This window comes from Pholcus phalangioides, unplaced genomic scaffold (assembly GCF_987345545.1).
Source record: "Pholcus phalangioides strain wild (caught in Gottingen) unplaced genomic scaffold, Ppha-v1.0 ptg000016l_1, whole genome shotgun sequence".
Lineage (NCBI taxonomy): Eukaryota > Metazoa > Arthropoda > Arachnida > Araneae > Pholcidae > Pholcus > Pholcus phalangioides.
Genome location: NW_028301609.1, coordinates 6,152,571 through 6,174,121, shown reverse-complemented (window position 1 = coordinate 6,174,121; position 21,551 = coordinate 6,152,571).

The window sequence follows — 21,551 nt, the reverse complement described above, 5'->3', positions numbered from 1 at the left end:
GGCAAATAAGAGAAGATGAAGTTGGCATGTTGAGGTGGAAGATTCGAATGATCTAAATACACAATACATACAAAATATATACAACGCCTCCACTGTGACGGGAAACGAAACAAAGCCTCCGTCCACAGTGCTGAGCAGTTTTGCTTCCCTTTTTTCTTTTTTATAGAATATGCAATATACACACACAGGAAAACAGCCTCTACTGTGACGGGAACAAATGAACAGAGCCTACGTTCACAGTGCTGGACATTCACATTTGAATTTCACCCCCTTGGGGTGGGGGGATGAATTTTCAGAAATCCCATCTTAAATGCAAATACAACGCCACAACAGGCAAATTGCCCAACGACGTGGCTGACTTAAGAACATCATGGATCCCCGAGCCATTTTTTGGAGGCCCTACCTACTACTGCTCCACCACACATGCACCCCCCCCCCCCGCGAAACCCCCAACGAATCGGTACATGCGGGAATGTGCGTGTACGTGTAGTGAAACCTGACGTGAAGCTTTGTTGTTTCTCTGTAATGCTTGTTATGTGTAGTGCTGCCATCTGACACTAGTTTTTCTAACTATGAGTGAAGTGTTATGATTGAATGATTTATCGTTGTAGGACTGTTGCTCTCTGTGGCAAGACTTTTTAACGGGGAGATCGGCTCGCATTTGCGCCTTGAAGTTGGGAACCACAGAAAACCAACTTCAGCCGACCACCACTGTGGGGTTCGAACCCGGATCCTCGCATCGCGAGTCCGTCACTATCGTCCGTCAATTTCGATGAGAATCAAAATCATTCATTTTGAATTTTAATTGGAAAACTCGAATAATTTCTTCTCGTAATTCAGAATTTTCAGCCATTCTGGAATTATTTTTTCATTCTGAATTTTAAGGGGGGGTGTCACGACCCTTGAAGTCGAATTTTCGAAAATGACTTCAATGAATATTTCAATATTGCAAATAAAATAGTAAAACTTTTTTCCGAAACTTCAAAAATCAGTCACGTGGACTTCAACGCGCTCGACTGTCTAAAGCAGTGTTTCTCAAAGTGAGCAATATCGCCCCCTGGTGGGCGATGGAATGGTCCAAGGGGGCGATAGAACCTACTGATTTAACATAGGATCCTATGGGCTTACTTGAGTTGGGGAGGGGGCGATAAGAGGAAAACATTTCTGATGAAGGGGGCGATAAGAGGAAAACATTTCTGATGAAGGGGGCGATGGTCTAAAGCAATGGTGCTCGCTCGAACATTTGCCATCCGTGACTCCCTTGCCCGATTCATCTGCGGTTCCCTAGAATACGTTGATACTACTACACCAACTCTGGCTATATTGCAATTTACTGCCATTAATGAGATGGGTTGGAAATGAAGGCGCTGTCTATTGGTCGTCGCCTCAGGTTTGTTAGGGGAAATATCTATATCCTCCTCCCTTGTGTTTGAACCTGGGTCTGTGGCAGCAACCTTTTTTTCACGGTGGTAGACGAGCATCTTACCACCATGCCATTCGTGCGTCAGAATAAGGTGATAATTCTTGTATAAGTGAAAATATCTATTTCAAGGCATAAAAAAAAGACACATCAATATCTTCAGATCGTCGCGACGCACACTTTGAGAAACGCTGGTCCGAAAGTTCAATTTTAATCTTCCAATTTGTTTTTAAAGCTTTCATTTTTTTTAAATATTTCGATGTTATACAAGTGAAAATGATTATATACACATTTTTATTTCACTCGTTTAATAAAGCTTTTATTATCGCGTTACATTTTCCGCAATGGAATATTTTAATGAAGCGCAGAGTTCGAATCAGAACGACCCTTAGGAGTGAACAACTCGCACAAAGGGCGTAAAAGTGCAAAAATATGTACTAAAAATTCGTGCAAATTAATACTTTTTCATCAAAAACCAGAGGATCACACTAAAATAGATGTTTGCTCTTGGTGCGTGAATGCATTTTTGTTCCCAAAATTGTGGGCCAAAGGGACCCGGAGCGCCGAATCAAATAGCTCCCCCCTCCACTAAATTATTAACGGCATTCAATAATTCTAGAATTATTTCTTTCATTAATTCTGAATTTTTTTGTCCATTCTGGAATTACTGCATTTTTTATTAGTTCTGAATTTTTATCCTCTTAAGAACAGCGTTTCTTAACCTTTTTTTGCCCGTGGCCCCCTTTGAACCATATTTTTTTTCTCGTGGCTCCCCTGTCTTACCCAGAGTTTACGACCCTCATCTAGAATCAAGATCCTTTATACGTATTAAATTGATTTTTTCAGTGAATTTATACTGAACGAAAATTTTGCAAATAAGATTGGCCTCCAGACCACTGGCCTAGAATTTACTAAGCTCCCCGCTAGTCCGAGTTCTATTCAGGGCCGTCTCAACATCATGGGCCCCCTAGGCAAAGTGATGCTATGGTAGTCCCATAGTTAGCTGGAAATAAGCAGCATACATATTTCCTACTTATTTTCAAAATTTATTGTACTATACAAAATATCATAAGGTAGGATCCACTCATGGACATGAGACCTCCGGGCATCACCCCTCACAAGAGTGGGACTGACAGAACTGAAGCCCGGGGCCTGATATGGTTTTCATCATTTTTTATTTTTCACACTATAATTTAATATAGAGGAGGGGTCTGTGCAAAATGTAGCTGAGGGCCTGCAAAAAAACCCCATCCTAGGGATCCTGCTGCAAAATTTAAGCGTGACTCACGGGTGGGTCCAATCCCTAAGACGGCCCTGGGTTTTATGGGTGGTTTTGTTAGATTCTGTAAGTCAATAGTCACCTTAATTTTTCTTCTCAGCTCTCTGCAGCCCTCCAAACCACCTGTCATGGCCCCTTTCTCCATTTTCTTCTGTGGCCCCCCTGAAGTATCCCAGTACCACTAGGGGGGCCATATGGCACCCGGTTGAGAACCACTGCTCTAGAATAATTGAAAACAAACTGAATTTTTTCTCATCGCAAAAAAATTCTCTGCAATTATTTTTTTCATAATTTTTGCAATTTGGAATTTTTTTATTAGTTGTCTAGTTTTCTTTGAATCTAGATCTTAATCAATTTTGGATTATTCTAGGATTATTTCTTTAATTAATTATGTATTTCCATAGATTTTGAAATTTTCTCCCATTAATTTTGGAATTTTTTTTTTTTACCAATTCTGGAATTTTTTCCCCAATACTGGGATTATTTTTTTTGCCAATTCTGTGTGTGGAATTATTATTTAAAAAAATAATTCCATAATTGATAATCATTTCCAGGATTATTTTTCCATCTTGAATTTTCTCCGATTCCGAAATTAGTTCTGAATATTTTCATCGGTTCTGGAAATATTTGTTTCGTCTTAATTTTCAATTATTCAAAGAAAATCATTTCCGAATTTTGATCAATTTTGTAATTATTTCCTTGTTTAGGTTTTAATTTTCATTAGTTTTTGGACTCATCTATTTCATTAATTCAAAATTTCCTTCAGTTCCAAATTTCCGCCAATTCAAAATTTGTCTCGCCCCGCTCCCAAAAAATATATTGGGACTAAAGGGGGCAGCCAAAAACATTTTTGGGGTCCCAAAATGACGCTCTTATTATTTTCGTATAGTCTCGCGTCCATTAAGGAATGCCCTGGTTCAAATTATTTTTATTCATTCATCGGAGAAATTCGTTATAAGTGGGTTGCAAATTTACGCCAATGACTATCCGATTGGCCACTGATAATCTGCTGCAGGTCGTATTTCAAACCGGGCCTGAAACACAAGATAATCGGATATTTATGCAAATAGGCCTGATGTAATTGATGAATGAAATGAGACATGTCTCATTTCACCTTAGAGGCGAATTTGGGGGAAATCGATTGAACCCATCGTAAATCACTTCCCCTGCAGAATGGCTACACACAGTGCACCACAAAAGTTTAGGCGTAACACTAATTTTGATTTTAAGGGATTTAATGTAAATTGTGTGAGGATTCACACATTTTGTGCAGGATTCTTTCGCTTGAACGAGTGAGTTGATGAAAATGAGCGAAACCGGCCTGCCACTAGAGCTAGCTAGCTCTCTCTCATGGTCACTCAGTCGATCATTATCTCGATCACTCAATAGGCTGGTCGCTCGATTTCTAGTTCGCTCATATGCTTCCTAGGTCACCACTCACTGGGTCACTAATTCTATCATCAACTCACTAGGTTGCTCACTGTTACACACTCAATCACCCGGTCGCTCGCTAACTAGGCCACTAGCTTTATTGATCCCCGACTAGGTCGCTCATTCTATCCCCAGGTCGCTTACTCAATAACTGGGTCACTCACTCACTAGTTTGCTCACTCACCGAAAAACAACGATGTGATTAACTGATTCACTCAATCGGTCATTCCTTTCTCACTGACTCAAGTCGAATTGTTGTCAAGAAGACAGCCTTCTTGGGCAGAGTTGGTCAACTCTTCGGGTAAATTGTTAGTCGGTGAATTTTCCGTCGATGAAATTGCTGGTCGGTGAATTTTCTTAGATGTGAATTTTCCGTAAAACCTTTCTCAATCGCATTTGTCAGTACTGAGAACGGAAAATACTGTTTTCCTCTGCTATGAATGACACGTGTAAAGGTTTTCTATGAGGTTGAAGGCTGGCCAAATCCAGAACCGAGACGCTTTCAGTTCTGAACCACTTTCCCGTTGACTTTGAGATTTGAATGAAGTGCATGATCCTGCTGAAAAGTCCAGCTTGAAACAACTAATATTTCTCCAAAATGGTAATAAATGGCTTTCAAGTGTTTCTTGGTACATTTCCGAATTCTGACAGCAGTTTAACAACCTCAGCGAGGTCTGTGCCCATCATAACTAAACGCTCTCCACACCACTGAACTTCACCTCTCTGTGTACTGAATAAAGTTCATAGACTTTTTCTTGGATTATGGCAATAATAATAATAACCGTCTATAAATTCCACCACTTTTCATCACTGAAGAGTATACGTCTGCTGTGGTGGTCGAGTCCAAACGTCTAAATCAACATTCATTCATTGTGGTGGTCGAGTGGTCATAGTGCGGGCTCAAACTTCACCACAGTGGTGGTCGGCTGAAGGTGATTTTCTGTGTTTCCCAATTTTGAGCTTTTGAGCCGATCTTAAGTCTCGCCATCGAAAGCAACAGGCCTACAACGGTTCAATTATTTAACCGTTGTGCTTCACATACAGAAAAATAGATGGCAGCATTATACATAACAAGCATTACACAGAGAAACTTCACTTCCAGTTCATAACACGTACACGCGTGCCCTACGCCCCACAGGGTGGGGCGGACAGGGTTTCAGGCATGGGGCCCGGGATGATTCTCATTTGTTTTTTCCCGATATAAATTCACGATGGATGAGCCCGTAAAATACCGATCTGGGAGCCCTGCATACACGCACATTCCAACGTGTACCAATTCGTTATAAGTTCGCACAGGAATATGGATCAGATGTATGTAGTAGTAGTAGCTGCCATTCGCTTAAATACGACACCTAGTCTCGAGTCCAGCCCAATTGTGCTCGCTTGCGGTAATGTTTCGAGAAGGTTGCACAAATCATTTTGCTCTTTCACAAATACGCCGACATCGTGGGGTCTCAAAGGTCCCGATTTTGGTTTAAGATGTTCACCACGTGCTAGCACTCTATAGATCAGAAGTCTTCAACCTTTCTCTAGTCGCGAGCACTGCCTGTACCCATCATCAAAAGAAGAGTACACCCACGGCAAGTATAACATAAGAACGCAGGAACTCAGGATTTCAATCCTTGAACTCAATTTTGCTCAAAATATTAATTGGAACGTTGATCAAGTGCTCGCGAGCACGATATCGGACACGGCCATCGAGCACTCTGGGTGTTCAGGGAGTAGTATCATGGTGCTCGAAGAACGGGTTGAAGATACTTGCTATAGATGCTTGTTTTAAATCGATTTAATGCAATAGAAATTTGAGGAAACTGATTTATATCTTTGACCCCAGTACCCATACCCGCAATACTTTCTTGTTCGAGGACAGAGGATTTTGGCATGGTGCTTGACCGGGGATGCAACTAGGGGGCGGGTCTGTTGCCCCGGGCACGTGACAAAAAGGGGGCGGGCGCTAATTTAACCCTTTAACATCTCCTTCAGCATTACTGGGGAACGCTTAAATGCGTACTTGCCCCGGCTATTCAAGTATCTGGTTGATAGGCCCTATGCTTGAGATTCACGAGTACATTCAAGGTTCACGTGTAGCAACAATGAGAAACACTCCCTTTGTGTGACGTGGCATATTGGAATTAGCACGAATTTGATTCTGTGCCTATATTCTTCAGGCAGGTAAAAATTTCAATTTTTTTAAAATTCATTTTTTCTTTGAAGTTTTACTTGCAGGGGAGGGGGGGAAAGGCTAAGTGGGTTCTAGAGAAGAAAAGCCTAAAAACCTGCAAATTGCGAGGCCTTTCGCAACTCCCATTATTATATACAAGTACAAGTACAACGCCACAACAGGCAAATTGCCCAACGAGGTGGCTGACTTAAGAACATAATGGATCCCCGAGCCATTTTTTGGAGCCCCTACCTACTACTGCTACACCACACATGCACCCCCCCCCCGCGGAACCCCCCAACGAATCGGTACATGCGGGAATGTGCGTGTACGTGTAGTGAAACCTGACGTGAAGTGTTTTTGTTTCTCTGTAATGCTTGTTGTGTGTAGTGCTGCCATCTGCCACCAGTTTTTCTAACTATGAGTGAAGTGTTATAATTGAATGATTTATCGTTGTAGGACTGTTGCTCTCTGTGGCGAGACTTTTTAACGGGGAGATCGGCTCGCATTTGCGCCTTGAAGTTGGGAACCACAGAAAACCAACTTCAGCCGACCACCACTGTGGGGTTCGAACCCGGATCCTCGCATCGCGAGTCCGTCACTGTAATACTCGACGCGTATAGGAGGTTATTATGCTACATTTTAAAATTTACAAAATAAAGGCGATAGAAATACAATTTTTTTTCCCCCTTATATAAAGAAGGGGGAAAAAAATCTTTAATTCAAGAGAATTTAAGGGGAGGGGGGGGGAGAGAATTCTCGACCCGTGTTGGTGACAAACGACTCCAAATGTTAGGCAACGGCGGCGGCACCAAAAAACTTTTTTTATATACAAAAAAAAAAAAACTAAAATAAGACGTTGTGTCGTCTTCTCCTGCGTAGGGCTATTGACGTCCAAGACGAGAAGATTTCTGGGACCAAAGCCAAGAAAATGTTCTTTTCTTTCCATACTCTTCTTGTAAGAAAGAAGCAAGAGTGTGTCTCTCTCCCCCCCCCCCCCTTCGCTTTGAATAGAAAATTAAGTGATCTTCAGTCTGAACGAATTTTGGCGTCCGTTGGGGTCCAGCTTTGAGTTGAACAGATACTTTGTTCGAAATGAAATTTTCATGGAAAGCATCGCACAGAATAAGGAAAAAGAAGTTGTGGATGGATGGAATCATGGTATAGAAAGAGAAGAGTAAAATCACTTTTTTCCTTCCCCCGTTCTTCTTATTTCTAGGGAAAAAGAGTTCTTTTTTATCCAGGATAGAGAGAGGAAAAAAAAGAAATCGTTGCTGATTTTTAAAGTCCTGGGAATGGATACTTGTAAGAAGGGAGAGCATTTTTCAATGTGTTTTCCCAACAGCAACTTACGAGTCCGTGAAAAAACCTTCCCAGTGATGCTTTTTCTTGTTTCTTTCTCGCTACCAAGTCGAAGTAATGTGTCTCTGAATCTCTTGTCTTTTTATGTATATCTACACGGCACAAGCGAGGATTCAGGGGTAGGGTAGGGTGTGGATGGGGGAGATCAAAACCCTCTCCCACGAGCCGAATAATACGGGGAAGATTAGTCTGTTCCCGTAAAATACGAGCTGATCGGATGCACCTGCACATATGTGTCTGACATGTCACCCTGGATCCGCCTGCATCCTCTCTATTCGTAGCTGAAGATTTCTGCCTCGGCTTCATTTGCAGCTGAAGATGTCTGCCCCAGCTCCATTCGCAGCTGAAGATGTCTGCCCCAGCTCCATTCGCAGCTGAAGATGTCTGCTTTCGTTTCATTCGTAGCTGTGGATTTCTGTACCAGCTCCATTCGCAGCTGAAGATGTCTGCTTTCGTTTCATTCGTAGCTGTGGATTTCTGCCCCAGCCCCATTCGCAGCTGAAGATGTCTGCTTTCGTTTCATTCGTAGCTGTGGATTTCTGCCTCAGCTCCATTCGCAGCTGAAGCTGTCTGCCTCGGCTTCGTGAAGATTTGTGGAGTCTTTCAGTACGAAAATTTAGAAGTAATGAAAAGTCGAAACTAATAATTGATAATACCGTATTTATATGTAAAAACGTTTATATTAACTCCACACAGCGGCAATCCCGAGATATCTCGTCAAACATGATCTGCTTCGTTTCGGTCATCCTGAAATATCTCGGGCTCTTGACACGCTTTTATTTCCATTGTGGCAGTTATCATGCTGATCAATAAAAAATTGAAAACCGTTTAAAGGGTTAAACAACATCTCATAGGAGAGAATGGGAACTCCATCGAATAACTTTGTTTTTGGAAAAAAAGAGACCAAAAATCATGAAGAATCGTCCACGAAAATCTGCGGATCAGCAGCAGCAGCAGCGCCACGAGTGCATGCGATCAGCGCAGCGTAGCTTCGTGCCTCAATTCGCGCTGTCCTTCTTTGATTTCCCTGGTTACAAAACAGAGTGCTGCCCTGCGTCTTGTCACGAATGCTGCACGCGCCTTTATTTGCGAATGTGTTATCTCTGTCTACAGGATTCAAAACACGTGTGGGCAGTCTGTAATTTCATAATAAAAGAATTCTGTCAACTGAAATATTGAAAAATAATTTAATTTCATTTATTATTGATTACGCAAACAAAAATCGAAATGGATAAAGTCGTCCCGAAAAATGCTTAATAAATGTGCCGCACTTGTATTAAAGAAAAATCAAAATGCCCCTAAAAATATATGGTTTTGGGGGGAAAACACACACACACACATATGGCCACCAAATGTAGGGGTCGCTGATAAAATTCTTGTGATCAGAGGGGTCGTCATTCGAAAAGTTTGGGAACTACTGCCTTATACAGTATGGGGAAGTTTTTTTTTCTGCGCAGCACAAAATTCTGTGTAGACGGAAGCATTGTCAGTCATTCACCTGAACATATGTAAATACAAAAACAACGCCACAACAGACAAAATGCACAACGAGGTGGCTGAGGAAAAGATGCCCATAACAAATATGGATGCCATATTTCAAAACACAGCAACCCAATTAAAAATGCAATTACAAACAATATGCAGTATATACACATGATAAAATATTCAATGCCCGTAAAGAATACTTATGGTTGTCTTATTGTAAGCATGGATAGAGCTGCTCGATTTACTCCCACATGTTTATCGTATTTCTTTTTAAACGTGTCAATTGTGCTAAAATTTACTACCTCCGGGGGTAAGCTATTCCATTTATTAACAACCCTATTAGAGAAAAATTCCTTGCGACACCATAACCTCGCATTGTCCAGAGAATTCCCCGTTCACCATAACTCGTTGCGCCCTATCTTTTAAGCACGATTCTATCCACTTCAGCAAGTTGCTCCCAGTAATCGTGTAAAAACGCTTCAAGAGTTTACTATGTTAGACCCGATCGAATGCCTTCTGGAAATCAAGGTAAACATCTCCTTTTTTTGTCCTTGCCCAAAGTTTTCGTCACGTGATCATAGAAGCAAAGGAGGTTAGAGTCACACATGACTTCCCCTTCCTGAACCCTGGTTATCTGACAGCATGGATTAGAATATCCCCAATCAAATTATTCACCATAAAAAAAAAAAAAAAAAAATTGTGCCTTTTGTTATTTTTGACCATATTCAATAAAACGGGTAGAAATAAAATTTTATCAGGAAAAATATGACTCTTCCAGAAAATATTTTGTTCTTGACAGCAATGTTCACCAATATTCCATTTTTAGAGGTGTTATTCATCAGCATTCAATTTCACTCCTCCGAAATTCATTGAAAACTGAAAATACTCGAAATTTTAGGTTTTTCTTTCAACAGAGTTACTTCTGTTAAAAAATGTCCCTCTATTTTACAAAACTAACCCTTAAAATTTTAGAGGAGAGAAATTAATCTTCAAAATTTTTTATTTTATTTTAGTATTATGCAACATCGTTGATACGGAGCTCATGCTGCCACCTATCGTATAAAAAACATAACTGCTATATTTCTTCGATTAAAATTGGCCGATTTTTCATTGATGGGTCGCACGGTAAAAAAAGAAAAGTGATATTAATCATTTTTTTTTAAGAAATAATATTAGTTTAATTAAGTTTGTTTTGAAATTACAACAGTTATTTTTGTGCTGTTAAATAACGTCAGTACAGCAAAATGTAGTCTTACTTGGCTTTTTGAAATTGTAATCGGGAAAAATATTGACCAGAAACAGGTCAATATTCTGGTATTTTCCCTCTAGGGATTTATTTTGCTGTACTAGCGTTATTTTACAACACGTGAGTAACAACCGTTAAAATTTGGAAGCAAACTTTATAATTAAATTAATATTATTGCTCATAAAATATTTAGCAATACCCCATCATTTTTTGTGCAGCACATCAATAAGAAACCGGTCACCGATTTTAATCGAAGAATTATAACTATTATAACTGTCGTGTTTTTCATACGATAGGTGGCAGCGGGAGCTCCATGTTAATGTTTTTACATGTTACATAAAAATAATTTTGAAGGGTAATTTCTCTGCTCTCTAAAATTTTAAGCGGTAGTTTTGAGAAAAGTGGGGACATTTTTTAAAAGAAAAACAGAAATAACTGTATTAAAAGAAAAATGTAGACTTTGAAGGAGAATTTTCACTTTCTAATGAAATGTGGCAGAGTTAAATTTGAAAATAAAATTTTTGGAGGAAATAAATAAAATAAAATGAATGGTTTTTGCGGAAATTCACACAGAATTTACGAAAAAAATTATTCGAGAATTGTTTCTAGAGTTATTATGTAACATACAAATACAACGCCACAACAGGCAAATTGCCCAACGAGGTGGCTGACTTAAGAACATCATGGATCCCCGAGCCATTTTTTGGAGGCCCTACCTACTACTGCTACACCACACCTGCACCCCGCCCAAACCCCCCTGGAACCCCCCAACGAATCGGTACATGCGGGAATGTGCGTGTACGTGTAGTGAAACCTGACGTGAAGTTTTGTTGTTTCTCTGTAATGCTTGTTATGTGTAGTGCTGCCATCTGCCACTAGTTTTTCTAACTATGAGTGAAGTGTTATGATTGAATGATTTATTGTTATAGGACTGTTGCTCTCTGTGGCGAGACTTTTTAACGGGGAGATCGGCTCGCATTTGCGCCTTGAAGTTGGGAACCACAGAAAACCAACTTCAGCCGACCACCACTGTGGGGTTCGAACCCGGATCCTCGCATCGCGAGTCCGTCATTATAACCACTCGAACACCACAGCGGCAACATTGATCATCATTGATATGGAGCTCCTGCTGCCACCTAACACATAAAAAACATTACTGTTATAATTTTTCGATTAAAATTGAAGGCCGGTTTTTCATTGATGGGTCGCACGGTGAAAAAATATGATGTGATATTATTTATTGATGAATTGTAGAATTTATTTATTGATGGAAATGCAGAATTCCAGAATTGATGAAAATTCAGAATTTATTAAAGAAATTGTTGCTACCGTAAATGCGGGGGCCCGGTGCTACCGCAGCTGTCACCCTCCCCCCCCCAAAGAGCAGCTCTGGTCAGGGCTTAGGGGCCGTTCAAGTATTACGTAAGTAAATTTTTAGCCATTTTTGACTCCCCCCCCCCCCTTGTCAGCAAAAGTCAGCAAAACGCTGACCCCCTCCCTCCCTTGTCAGCAAAATTTCGTCATCAGGTCTGCCCCTCTGAATCCTAACTCATATTTTCATAAAGGGTGGTTGATGACGTAAGCATTATCCACCCTCCCCCCCATCGATGATGACGTAATACTTGAACGGCCCCTTAACTATGAGATCAAAAGAAAAAATTCTACAGTGAGGAAAAACAACCCACACATTTGTGTGGCACCCGGGTCCGAAAGAGAATGAAGTTCTGTAATAAGATTAAAAAAACATTTCTCCACTTTTTAATTATCACTCAATAATCTCCACTATCTCGACAATAATCCCCTGATTATGCTTGCTTGTGTTTCAGAAAGCATTTCAGCATTTCCCGCGGAAAAATCGCACTCCATAACCGCGCGACTCCGGGGGCATGACTATAATCATTCTGAGCCGATCATGATTTTGAGGCTTCTATCAAACCGTAGGGCACGCTACAGAATTTTCCCGGCTCGAAAAAAAGACGCGCGCAGGTACAAGTCAATCATTTATTACGTCCAATGGCCACTCGGGACCAGTTAATTCCATTAAGAGTGAGGCAGGAAAAGCACATTACAGGGGGAAGGGACAACGTAAGTTCATTTATTTGTGACCGGAGTCAATGGAACAACATTCCGTTTGTCCCTCGCAGCTAATCCCTATCAGTTAACCGGCGTAATTGATAACTTTTCGGCAAATGGAAGTTCCGTCCCTCGCCATATTACACACAGATATGTGTTTGCCCGTCTCTAAACGCCCTTTCCGAGTCGTTAGACGTATACAACTCGACCGGTCTATGTGTGCCTCGCAGCTCTTCCATCTTTTATTTTTTCCCCCCATTATTTACTCTTGTCAAGATACTCTCGCTCACAAGCTGGACAAATGGCAATCGAGGATTCCATCTGGAGGAATCTTCTGACCCCGGATAGTTTTGTCTCTGTCAGCGTTGTGTGTAAGGGAAACGCAAAATGGATGGTCATTTTGCCGGGGTATACCTCCCTATAACTTATCTCCAAGGCCCCTCGCGGGTACGAACAGTGCTATTCCTCCCCGCCGAGCTCACGTGTGTGGTTTTCTGCTCTCTCTGTAGTATATATATACAATAATCGTATAAAGTGGATGGACACCTGGAGGCTAGGTACCGTTTCGTGATCGTTGTTTGATGGATGGGTGCAGGGTGCAGTTCGCTTCGTAAGTCGGGGACGCTACGGATTTCAATGGGCTTCGCTTTGATACACAATATTATCCTTAATCATGAATATCTTGTGTGATCGGGGAAACAGATGTTTTCTGGATTTTACGCCGAGGTGAACTCGAAAAGGAAGGTCATCTGGTGTCCACCTGAATCCGAACCCAGGCTCTCTTGCATTCCGGGCAAGCGCGTGTCACCATCTACACAACTGGAGACACGGCCCCGCATTCTTTATTTCACGCACTGTGGCGTGAGACGCTGAAGCAGAGGCTACTTATGCCTATCTCTTAAGTTTAGCTAATGGCCTCCAGGTGGAACGATAGACATAGACGGCTTTTTTCTCAGCCTAATATACCAAGTAACTAGGTATTTTCTGGATTTGGACTCCACCTGAGGGCCCCTTGTTGAAGTTAAGAGAGACTACTAATGCCTCTATTTCAGCGGCTCACGCCACAGTGCGGGATATAGGGAATTCAAAGTCGTGTCTGCAGTGGCGTAGATGGTAGCATGCTTGCCCAGAATGCAGAGGGGCCTGGGTTCAAGTCCCGGCGGAGCCCAGATGACTCTCCTTTGCGAGTTCACCTCCACATAAAATTCAGAAAATATCTGTTTCCTTGATATATTGGGCTGAGGAAAAAGCCGTCCCTATCTCTATCTTGTGTGATGTTGGCTTTCTTCACTCTCTTGTAATTATGCAAGGAAACAGTTTTCCAGTGCTCTTGAGAGCCTTGGAGAAGTTTCTTAGCCTATAATTGGCTCCTATAATAACTCCACTTGCCTTTGAAAGTTCTTTTTGGCTATAATTGACACTTTTACTAGCCTTTTGTCAATTTTTTTGACGGTAATTTACGATGTGTCGGATGGATCCCAAATTTTATAGAGGTACGGTTAGCCTAGGTATAGATCATATTGTTAATTTTTTACTGGAACACTTTTTGCGAGCCGGATGGGACAGCTTGGAAGGGTGCATGCTATGCTCCCCGCCCTATGCATAATCATACTGTGTGTGTGTGTGTGTGTTAACGAAATCGTAGAAGATTTTTACACTAAACTTATCGCAATAAAGTCGCCAACTTGGCGTTCACCCCGATTATGGAAATATATCCCTGCCAATAACAAAATTAAATCAAACGTTGAAAAGAAAAGATAAAAAATTCAACAAAAATTTCAATGATTGGGTGGTTTTGCAGCTCTTTTTCATCCGGGGCACTGGACAAAGACTCCATTAACCACTTCACGTACAAGCTTTTGGCAAGAAATTTGGATTATCTTCATAAGACGAATCGGCGATAAATCTGGCAACCTCGTCCAAAGCCAACCGCAGGAAAGGAAAATAAAAGTTGAAAAGGAAAAAGTATAATAAGGTATAGATGAGAGTTTTTTTATAGTCTTCTTTCACCCACACCCTACGTGTGCTCTTTCGCTTTTATATGCATATAGTACAAAGATACGTTATGTACAGTATATGTGGGAACAAAACATTAATAGGAGTACACGAAGAAAGAAGGGAAAGAAAAAGAAACGTCTCTGTTGATAGGGTTACTATATAAAGCTTCGCGATGGTGAAGAGGGAAGAGAGAGAACAAGGAAAACCTCAGAGAACGTTTTTTAGCACGTGATCGTGAAACGGGTTAAGAAGCCATCGATTCTTATTGTCGTTTGAAATTCTAATTCAAAGGAAAATTTGAATCATTCCGTTCTATACGGGAATAATGAACAGTTGGAATGGCTCCCGTCAAAAAAAAGACTCGAGTGGCCGGAACTTTCAGGGTTCGAACCCTGACTGGCGCGACCAAAGATCAGTTTGAATTATTCTGCGACGTAGTATGCAGCCGGGGGGGGGGGGGTCTTCAACGGATGATCCCGCGGGCCATATGTTGCCCTCGGAGCTCTTCACCGCGGCTCGCCGATTGGTTTTAGGATATAGCTGAAGAACACTGAAATACGATCAATAAATAAACAGTTAATGTAAAAAATAATTGCTTGAAATAAATACTTTTGAAAGCCCCTCAAATAATAACAAAATTATTTCAGAATCAGTGACAGAAATGGTTTCAGAATGAATGAAAAAAATAATTTCAGAATAAATGAAAAAAATAATTTCAGAATAAATGAAAAAAATAATTTCAGAATAAATGAAAAAAATAATTTTAGAATAAATGAAAAAAAATAATTTCAGAATAAATGAAAAAAATTTCAGAATATATGAAAAAGATAATTTCAGACACATTGAATAACAACTTCAGAATCAGTGACAGGAATACTTACAAAATTACTAAAATAACACTTTTAGAATCTCGACGGCAGAAATAATTTCAGAATCACTGAATGAAATAGTTTCAGAATTGGCGGCAGAAATAATTTCAAATCACTAAATGAAAAAATTTCAGAATCACTGAATGAAATAATTTCAGAATCACTCAGAATCACCACTGAATGAAATAATTTCAGAATCACTGAACGAAATAATTTCTGAATCACTGAATGAAATAATTTCAGAATCACTGAACGAAATAATTTCTGAATCACTGAATGAAATAATTTCTGAATCACTGAATGAATTATTTTCTGAATCACTGAATAGGCACACAAATTGTTTTTAATGCATTTTTCTGAAAATTTGTTAAAAATTAACTACTAGACGTATGAAAAACTTTATAAGAGTACGGAATAGCATGTGCTACAATCAAAAACACGTGGTAAAAATGTGAAATAAATCAATGGCTAAATAATATTTTTAATGCTATATCTACTAGAATATAGCTTTCATCATGTTAAAAAGTATGAAACCCTTTTAAAAACGCCACCCTCTGTTGTAACGGCACAATTCATATAGAACCCTTGATGTCGTTATAACCGCGCTTGACTGTACAGTACGATTATATCATATCTTCATAAAGTCTCGTGGGGAAAAATCCAATAAATTGCACACTCTCTCCCACAAAAACCATTAATTCAACCGGCAACGGCAAACACTAACATAAAATTTTTCATAGTCGTTGAAAACTAAGAGGAAACAAATGGAAATAATGGTGGGAATTTGATATTTATGGTGCGCTAAGAAAGCATCTTCATTCCGGGCTCATTCATTCTCGAGGGCGAAGAATGAAGAAAATGTTTTCGGAATTATTGCTAATGTTCTCTCTCTCTCTCCTCCATAGTCTCGTAATGAATGAATCGATCTCTTTTAGGGAAAAAATCAAGGATGGGGGGAAAACTTTCCCATGCGAACGGACTTTTCCCCCGCAAAAGTCACAAAATTTTCCAAAGGAACTGGGAAAATAAGGAGAGGATATTTTATATTTCTTGCTAAACAAAAGATTTTTCTTCGCGATCTTCTTGTACTTCTGCGCGGATAATAATATCTCAACGAGTGACAACAACCTTTTCACGGGAAAAGTTTGATGACAAATGTTGCCTTAATGTTGTTAAGGCGACGTATTAATAATAAGTACCACAGTGGGGGAGGGCCAAAAATATTCGAGATACGGATGACAACCAAAAAATTCCTCTACGAAAACACGCTCCTCTCTTACGCATTATCTAATAAAACACGCGGGGAGTCGAGCCTCGTGTTCGTTCGGGGCTCTCTTTTTGGATATTTTTCGATGATGGAGTCTCTTTCTGTGTTCGTGTGTGTGTGGAGTGTTCTAATATTAATTTGATGTTTCGGGAAAAGGACTCACAATGCCATGAATGGGTTCCTTTTTAGGGAGAATTCGTGAGTGTTTGTGTCCCGTTGGTTGTTGCCAAACAACGATTCCAAACTTTTCTCTCTCCTTTAACAGCTTGAAACTTTTCTCATTTTTTTTTAGATTTTGCTAGAGGAGAGGTATTGAGACAAGTGATAAAGTAATGTCTTTTCGTGTTGTTATTATGGTGTTTTCTCGTGAACATGCGCAATGCTGTAGTTATTTTTACGGGAGGTATTGGGAGTACAGTAGAGACTACGTTAAGAAAATAACCGGTTCAATAAAATCAGCCGATTTGTAAAAATCTAACAGCTAAAATTAAATCAAATCAATACCGATCACACTATACAATTTTTGTTCGCCACCGCTTTAAAAACATTTTTTGAAATGGATTTCAGGCTCTAAGGGGCAGGGCATTCCAACGTAGAGTTTCTCGCGAAACCCTTGATATATAAGGCTGTTCAGCGTAACCCCTTGATGATAATGAGTAGGTTCTACGGTACTCAAACAAATTTTTGAATATTTGTTCCAAAAAAAGCGTGCCCTTATATACTGCCGTCTCAGCAGCATCATAGCCCACAGGGCAAAATGAAAGAGGGCTTCGCGTCACCTCTTAATCAGAGGCGATGTATAGACAGAATTCAACCTTTGGCGGGTCATAAAGGGCTTTGGGGGGTACAAAAATTGCCTTCCCGAGAAATTTTGAGTTACCACCCTTTTAAAAGCATTGAAACTAACAAAAATTGGTTAAAATATATATTAACAATATATTGTGAAATATCATAAAAGGTATTTTGTTTTTTTCATTATAAATTTAGTATATAGGAAAATCCATTAAAGATCCCAGTCTAGGGATGGGGGGCACGATAAGCACCTGAGATATGCTCGAGGGGAAAGGAAAAATATTATTCCTACATTAAAATGTGCTCTGTCTTTTTCTTTCAGATGGGAGGGGCAAGTTATTCTTTGCGTACAGAATTTCAATATCTGTGAAGAATGACAAAAAATAACATACTATATTATACAATGCAGGGAATTTTTTTTCCGCTCAGTAAAGAACTCTACGTACACGGAAGCATTCTCAAACCCTAAACGTGAAATTTGTAAACTTATTAACCATAAAAAAATGGTGTGTTTCTCAGTTACTTTTGTTCATTATTAACAAACGGCTGAAAACAAAATTTTATCCGCCAAAACATGCTCTTTAGGAAATATTGTGCAGTCCAGGATGTATTATACTCAGAAACATCATTAAACTCGAATCGCTTCTGCCATCTATGAAATAAAAAAAACAACTGTTATGGTTGGAATTGGTAGCAGGTTTATAATTAGGGCAGCTGTTCTCAACCTTTTCTGACTCGCGGAGCCATTTCCAGTGTATAATTTCTATGGCTCAACTCGAGGAGCCCTTTCCAATGTATGATTTCTATGGCGGAGCCTTGTTTAACTCGAGGAGCCCTTTTTAGCATATTATTTATATTGCGGTACCCTTTAGGCTTCTTTTTTTGTTTGCTTATTAAATTTATTTTATTATCCTCGAGTGCCCTTGGAGCTCCGCGGAGCACCGGTTGAGAACCGCTGAATTAGGGTGCTGCGTGAAGAAATGGAAAAAAAAACCAATATGAGATAAATTGCTCAATATTTTTTAAGCAATAATATAGAGATTGAATTATCGCATTTGCTGCAAAACTTCAACAGTTGACGCTTGTTTGTAGTAAAATAATAACAGTAATAATCGCAAAATTGAAATTAGATAAGAAAACTAAATCACTATTCAGAACAGAATCAAATTGTTACCCCCCCCCCATGCTATCACTATTGAAAGTAATTTTAGCAAAATAACATGTTTTACTGCACACAAATATCAACTCTTAAAATTCTGCAACTAATTTCATAATTCAATCTATATTATTACTCAAAGAATATTAAATAATTTCATATTATATTGATTTTTTTTTCATATGGCCCATTAATCAAAAGCTAGCCACCAATTCCAATCATAACAGTTGTTTATTTTATTTGATAGGTGGCAGAAAGGAGTTCTAGTTTAATGATGTTTCTAAATATATAATGTACTGTACTGTATAAATTTTCTGTGTAAGTTTTCTAAAAGGCATGTTGTGTCTGATAAAATTTTATTTTCACCAGTTTGTTAGTAATAAACAAAAGTAACTAAGAAAGACACAATTTTTTCATGGTTTATAAGTTTACAAATTACACGTTTAGGGTTTGAGAATGACTGACAATGCTTCCGTGCGCGTAGAGTTATTTTACTGAGCGGAAAAAAGTTCCCAACATTGACAAAAAATAACATGCTATCTTGTACATTCTTCACAGATATTGAAATTCTGTGAGCAGAGACACATCATGTCTATGCGGATGAAATTAAAGAGGATGTGCCCACTATCTGGAAAATAAAAACGATTCTTGGTACCATGGAGAAATAAAGGATGTAATAATATAATTATAATTACATAAAGAAAGAGATAGCTTATAATTATTATAATAAAGATTTTTTTTATTCAGCTCAAAAGCAATTTTTTTAAGCCAGCAGGTGTTCCAATGTGTAACGACGTTATTTACGTTCTCCACATATGCGAGAGAAAGCGTTAAATTAGAGTTACCGGAGATGTTTAAACTTGGACATGAGAATGCATGCTCACGCATCTTTGACTATGTCCCTTACATATGTTTACAAGAGATGGCGCCACTACACCAACAATGAACAATTATTTTTTCCACCAAAACAAAACCGCACCTCCAGTGTTTTTCACACAACGGAGGGTATTTATTAACTATCAAGCCACGGGTGCTGTTTCACTCATTTGTTTGTTTCTCAATTAAAGAAGAAAGATATTGCCTGAATCTTTTAATAAAATATCCAAGGACTGTCTTGACGCATGGGCCCGCCAAGAACGGCCCCTAGGGCCTTCTCTGGTGCATAGGAGGGACACACCACGATAATGGGATCAGGTGCCGCTTGGGCAAATACCTCATTTTTCCACGTGGAAATTCGAGCAAGAAACACATAATTTCTACTCCCTATGATGAAATCTTTTTCGGGGGACCCTCCGGAGACGGATTTATCTTTGTGTGGCCTGTGGACTAAACAGATTTCACCGCTTTTCACCCATTCTCGCCTAGTATTCTTGACTACTCATTCCTCCAAATTAGCCGCCCGGGACCACAGCCCGTTTAGTCCAATCCCGCTACACCGTAAATATGCCTCTGTGTCTAAGACACTCTTTTGTGGTCGTTCACATTCCTTCACACCCTCTGGGTCGCTGTTTTCGTCCCTCGCCCTCCAGGTCATCCTTTTTGCCACTCACATACTTACACACTGCTTTGTCCATTCAGATGCTTGCACACTCTCTAGGTTAGTCCTCTAAAAGTGGTCTGGAATATTTTTTTTTTAACGATACTACCTTGTTAATATTCAAAATAGCTTTGCGAATAGCTTTAAACAAGAACGTTTTCTTCTTTGAAAACTCTCTCCAAAACCAGTGATTTTTTTGAGTTCCGTGGCGTTTGATCATGCGAAACCCCAAGAAACAGGTGTCGCGGGACCCCAGTTGGAAACCCGTGCTCTAAAGAACTGTGTGAAAATCGTAAGAAAATTTTTACCCTCTATGATCTGGTACATATTTCAAAATACACGGTCAAAAATATTCATTATACCAATCTATTTTTTAAATTTTATTATGTATAGCCGTCTCAGTTATCTATAAACCTCGGTGATAACGCCAATAACTGGCGGTCTGGACTGATTCCCATTGAGAGTGTAATGTTAACTCTCCTTGCTTGTAACGTCGATGAAAAGCAACCAACTCGGATATCACGACAATTTCCTTTCGGCAATTTTTTTTCCGTTTCACAATGACGTTTTCCCAAGAAATTCCTAAGATTAAAGCTGGCCACATCTAAGGAATGTTGGTTGGCCTAACGATGAAATAAGATTTGTTACATATTTGACACTCTGATTTGCTCACAATGCACTTTCCCGTACAAAAATGCCTTTCCAATCTTTATAATAATCTATACATTGTGTGTTAGTGTTATACATAACACAATATTTATGAATTATAGAAATATTATCTTCATTCCTGATTGTAGTAAATGTTAGAAATTAAAGTAATGGTGTTAAAAGCGTATATAATTTTAAACAATTGTTTTTGTAGCAACACGCACAATTTTTGCGCAATAACTGGGTCCCGTATTTCCTGGGACTCTTCCCGGTTTTTTGTTGTCGTTGTTTTCACTGTCCCCACTTTTTTGCAACGAAGTCTTGACTGAAACTTGACTTTTTATTCTTCAAATCAACGATTGAAATTTTTTTTCCATTTCAGAAATTATATTACGATAATCACGATTTTATCGTTTTTTTTTTAAAATTCTCTGCAATTTGAAGTGGAGCTTCATCTCCCGCGATTGGCAACGTTTTTGTGATTTTAATCATGGAGGAAAGGATAACCTCCTTGGATTTTAATATGAGTTGGCGATTTTACTTTCTTTTGGCAACACCCTATATTTCGAAGCCAAATTTCCCGTATTTTTCTCGGGCAAATATGGTCAGCCTAACAATAACGAATATGCGTGCATTCGAGAAATTTCAGAAACGCGGCTGCGAGTCATTTTCTCATATCGGACGATAGAGGGCGCTAGCAATAACGACAACAACAAAAATAATTACCTAAGAGCGCGAGACCTGAATTAGAATTTCTTTATTATTACACTTTTAACTGATTTCATTTGAAAATGTTTTGGTGGGTGGGGAGGAAGAAATGCTAAAAT